Source organism: Nelumbo nucifera, chromosome 6, assembly GCF_055504915.1.
Source record: "Nelumbo nucifera cultivar China Antique chromosome 6, China Antique-T2T, whole genome shotgun sequence".
NCBI classification, from domain to species: domain Eukaryota; kingdom Viridiplantae; phylum Streptophyta; class Magnoliopsida; order Proteales; family Nelumbonaceae; genus Nelumbo; species Nelumbo nucifera.
The window spans coordinates 29,020,624-29,026,218 of record NC_142654.1 but is presented as its reverse complement, the minus strand read 5'-3'; positions in this window follow the sequence as shown (position 1 = coordinate 29,026,218).

The following is a 5,595-nucleotide window of genomic DNA, read 5'->3' as shown; positions in this document are numbered from 1 at the left end:
TATTTTATATTCGTTGTTAGTGGGTTGTCTGCTTAAGATGCTATGAGTTAGTTATTTTCTTTATTTCTTATTAGTTTGTTTCTAGGGAGTGCCGCCAGGGGCATACTTGTAATTTCCATTTTTTATATTAAGTTAATATAAATAATGAACTGGCGGCAGCCAGAAGAAGGTTTTCTTTTTCTCTCAATCATATCTTCCTCTTCTTCTCTTTCTCTCTCTCGTCTCTCTCTCTCTCTCCATGAATGATTACATGGTATCAGAGCAAGGTTCTGGGCTATAAAAGAATTTCGGTCTCTCCTATTTGAACCTGCTTCGTCCTCTTTTCCTTCTTTGATTTCTTGGACGTGGAAGACAGAGAAACCCTAGCAGACTACTTGCGGCTCTTCCTTTGGGTTTTTCCTTGGTCGTAATATCAAGGAAACCCTAGTCGAATAAGGGCGATGCAGAAAGGGACTCCCTTTCTTCTCTGTTCGATGCTGTGAAGTCAGTTTCTGGTTGGCACCTTCGTACAGGTGCTGGACAAGGTATGTGTTATTGTTTTTTTGTTTTTGGCCAATGGTGTGAAGGCCTTATTCCTTGGTTCTATACATTCGTTTGAATGCTGGATTGTTAGACTGTATGGGTTGTAGTTGGACTGGTAGTATACTATTCTAACGTCTGCCTTGGCTGGTGTTGGACTGATTACTGGGTTGTTTTAATCACTGAACCATCACTGAGTTAATTTCAGCAGTTTTTTGTTTTCTTTTCCACATCCCAAAAGTAAATTTCTTGAGGGTTGGTATTCTGTTTGTGGCTGTTGTGTGGGATTTAATCTGAATTCAGCAGTACTCTATGGCAAACTATGGTTCAACTTCATTGGGGGTTACATCGACCCGCAACACAACTGGTATGGGAGGTGAAAACATGATGTTTCCCATGCCCATTACCCCTTTAAATGGTCTAAACTACATGGAGTGGGCTAAAAGTGTAAAACTTTATGTAACGGCAAGGGAAAAACCTGGTTACATAAATGGAAGGGTGAAAGAACCCAAGAGTGAAACAGCTGAACATGAATGTTCCAAATGGTGTTGCATAGGAGCTCATGCGCCAAAACACCACAACAAAATGGTGTTGTATAAAGAAAAAACAGACACCTCCTTGAGGTAGCTCGCGGGATGATGTTACACGTGAATGTTTCAAAAAGGTTTTGGATGAATGCTATACTTGCAACTGTTTATGTCATCAATCGCATGCCCTCCAAAGTGCTGAACTACATGGCCCCTCATCAGTTGTTGTTCCCTTAGTCCCCTTTATTTTTCATTCCCATGAGATTTTTTGGTTGTCGTGCCTTTGTCCATGATTTGTCTCCGTCTTGAGGTAAGTTAGATCCTCGGTCCATTCCTTGTATCTTTCTGGGGTATCCGTCATCTCAAAAAAGGTATCAGTGCTTTGATCCCGTTAGTCATAAGTTTTTTGTGTCTATGGATGTGTCATTCTTTGAGTCTGTGAGCCATTATTCCCTGCTTTTCCTCAAGGGGAGAGTAGTTGTGTGGAATAGGAGAAGTAGGTTCAGGTCCGCAAAGTCTCCCTTCCTTTTATTTCAGACCTTGTTCCCTTTCGTGTCTTCCAACGTACACGTCGTAGAGATCAGCAATGTGATAGAAATGTGAAGCAGCCAAACATTGAGCAATCGACACTGTTAGACTCCCAGGAGGTAAGTCCAATCCCTGTTGCACCTATTGATACCCTTATTCCTACTGTGGATGACCTTGACATTCCTATTGCTCAAAGAAAGGGAGTCAAGTCATGCACTATCAAACACCCCATTACCCAATTTGTCTTCTATGATCACATTTTCCCCTCATACCGAGCATTTCTATCCGCAGTTGATTGCATCCTTGTTCCCATAAATGTTGTAGAAGCCTTAAAATGCCTCGAATGGGCAGACGCCATGAAGGAAGAGATTAATGCTCTTCATAAAAATCAAACTTGGGGAATTTGTGGTTATTTCAAAGGGGAAAGACCCCCTCGTGGGGTGTAAGTGGGTGTTTACAGTTAAACACAAGGCAGACGGAACAGTTGGAAGGTAAAAAGCAAGATTAATAGCCAAATTATACACTCAAGTGTACGGGGTTGACTATGATGAGACTTTTGTTCCAGTAGCTAAGATGAACTCAATTAGGGTTCTCTTGTCATTAGCTGCTAACTTTGAACGGGAATTGCATCAACTGGACATAAATAATGCTTTTTTGAATGGTGACTTAGAGAATGAAGTATACATGGTTCAACCCCTTGGATTCTATGCCAAGGGAAGTGAAAATAAGGTGTGCAAGCTGAGAAAATCTCTTTATGGTTTAAAACAATCTCCTAGAGCTTGGTTCAGTAAGTTTCACTTGGCAGTTCAGCAGGTGGGCTTCAAACAATGTTAGTCTGATCATACACTCCTTGTGAATATATGTTAGGAACAGGTTGTTGTATTTATAGTGTATGTGGATGATATCATCATTACAGGAAATTGGAGTTAAAAAATATAAAAATTAAAACAATTCCTTGCATCTAAATTTGAAGTGAAAGATTTAGGTCCCCGAAAGTATTTCCTTGGAATTTAAGTCGCCCACTCAGAAAATGGTATCTTCATTTCTTAAAGGAAATACACCCTTTATCTATTACAAGACATAAGTAAATTAGGTGCAATGCCAACAGATACTCATAGGGATGTTGATCACAAGTTGGGTGACTGTGATGGTAAACCTCTGAAAGATGTGAAACAGTTCCAAAGGTTAGTGGGAAAGCTGATTTATTTGTCCATGACCCGTCCAGACATTGCCTATTCAGTTGGGGTTCTAAGCCAATTCATGCACTATCTTAAGAAACCATGCATGGAGGCAGCAAAGAGAGTTCTTAGATACTTGAAAAAGTATCCCGGAACAGGTCTACTATTCAGTAAACATAATCACTTAAAGCTGAAAGTCTTTACAAATGCTGATTGGGCAGGTGTTGTGGATGACTGAAAGTCCACAAGTGGGTATTGCACATTTGTGGGAGGAAACCTAGTGACCTGAAAAAGCAAGAAACAAAGTGTGGTAGCAAGGTCAAGTGTTGAAGTGGAGTATAAAGCTATGGCACATGGGGTGGCTGAAGTTCTTTGGCTAAAAAATCTTATAGGGGAGCTTGGAGTTGTTGTTCACAATCCCATGTCTCTCTACAGTGACAACAAGACAGCCATTAACATCGTCACTAATTCTGTCCTACATGAGGGAACCAAGCACATTGAGGTGGACAAACACTTCATAAAGGAAAAATTGGAAAAAAGGGAAATCTGCATCCCTTATGTAAACTCTAAAGAATAACTCGCTGATGTCCTCACAAAAGGGCTTCCATACTCGCGGCACAATAAGTTATGTGACAAGCTGGGCATGATATACATATTTAGCCCAACTTGAGGGGGAGTGTTGTGAGGCGGCAACGAGAATAAGGTTTTCTTTTTCTCTCAATCATATCTTCCTCTTCTTCTCTTTCTCTCTCTCATCTCTCTCTCTCTCCATGAATGATTACATTGGTCTTATAGACACCAAACAAGTTAATACACATCTATAGCTCATTGTCAAATTGTCTAAATCTTATTGGTCCTTACTTCTTGATGCTATTCTATATTGACAACTAGTTGGGTCCCTCGTATATCTCACCATGATTCACCCGGATATTTCTCATGCAATTCAACTAGTTAGTCAACTTGTTTCAGCCCTACGTCGCACATGATTGTTGTTCGTTGAATTATTTGTTATGTTTATGGCACTTTATCTCATGGACTATTATTTTCTTCTTCATCTTCTATTTAATTGAAGGCTTATGATGATGTAGATTGGACAGGTTGCCCTGACACCAAACGGTCCACTACATGGTGATGTATCTTTTTTTGGGTGACTTTCTCATCTCTTTGAAATATAAGAAACAACAAACGATTTATAAGTCATATACAAAAGCCAAATACAAGACTATGTCATCAATGTGTGATGAAATTATTTGGCTTCAATCTCCCCTTGCTGGTCTTTGTGTTCACATTTCGTTATCCATTCCTCTCTATGCTGATAATACAAATGCTATCAATATTGCATCTAAAATAGTGTTCCATGAGATGACCAAGCACATTGAGGTGGATTGCCACTTTATTATGGATCTATTTATTGCTAACTCTATCTCTCTTCCACGTATAGCTTATGACTTGTAGTTTGCTTATATACTTAGGAAGCCTATGAAGATAGCTAAACATCTATATCTTGTGGGTAAATTGATGCTTATGTCTCAACATCAATTTAGGGGGGGGGGGGTGGATGCACTTTATATACTATAGTCACATGGACCTTGTTGTGCTATAGTCGTTGTCTTATTTTTATCTTTCAACCCTACAAAGTCCATTTATTTGTAATTATTCTTTTTATCCTTTAACCCTTGAAAGGATCCTTTGTAAGTACATATGATTAATATATATATTTAGGCTCTTTGGGGTGGGAGTTGACTCATTCAGTTAGACACCCCATAATTATGTTGTCTTCTCTTGTACAAACTGGGCTAGTAATGCCTATTCTAATTGAGTAGAGCGTGACATCAACCAAGATGAACTATTAAAGTGTAATAGGTGAATAATCGATGATTCCTTATTGCTGATAGCAACCAAGTATACTCAAATAATTAATGAATTTATCTTGATTTTATTCTCCTTCTCCCTCTCTCCCCCTCTCCCCCTTTATATCTATATTCATTTATTTCAAAAGAGAGGCAAAGTTTTCGTAGCTTTTCATATATTCTTTTGTTATTTCCATCATTTTTCCATTTTATTTATTTTGAGGTGATTCATTATTATATCACATCTCTCTCTCTCTAAAGAAGAATATTGATATGGGTTTTGGTGGTTTGAGACGTAAAGAGTAAAGATATGGCAAATTTGGGTTTTAAGAAATGTTATAATAGTCATGTGCTACCACTTGTGAATGGAATGCGACAACAAGCTTACTGTATTTTGTCACATTCTTCAAAATTTGCATATTACTTCAAGGTATTATTTGGATATGGAGCTTATACTTATTTCATTTTGCAAAACCCATTAACACTATCTAAAGTATTCAACACAAGGGCAAAAAGCTATTTTTTTTTATATATAGAGAGTAGAATGTCAAAGATACAAGGGGGTGGGGAGGGAAGACTCTCCCTTCAATATTGACGCCTTATTTGAGAAAACAATGTCGCTTTCTAATTCTTTGTTGGTGAGCCAATTAACGGCAAAGTTCCCTCCTTTGAAAGCGTTATTGTATTATACTTGCATTTGCTAGTTGTGAGCGTAATATTTTTATTATATGTATATTATTTTCTATAATTTTATTATATATATATATATATATATATATTCGAGCTGGCTCGCGAGCCTCACGAGTCGAGCTCTAATAGGCTTGAACTTGGCTCGTTTAATAATCGAACCAATGAATTGGGCTCGAGCTCAAACAGCTCGTTGCCACCTTTAGTCTCAGCGTGGGAAGCCAAATACCCTTGAATGTGTTGATTGTAACCAAAGAATCCCTTTGAATATGGCATGAACAATTAGAGAGTAGGAAGCCAGTTTGT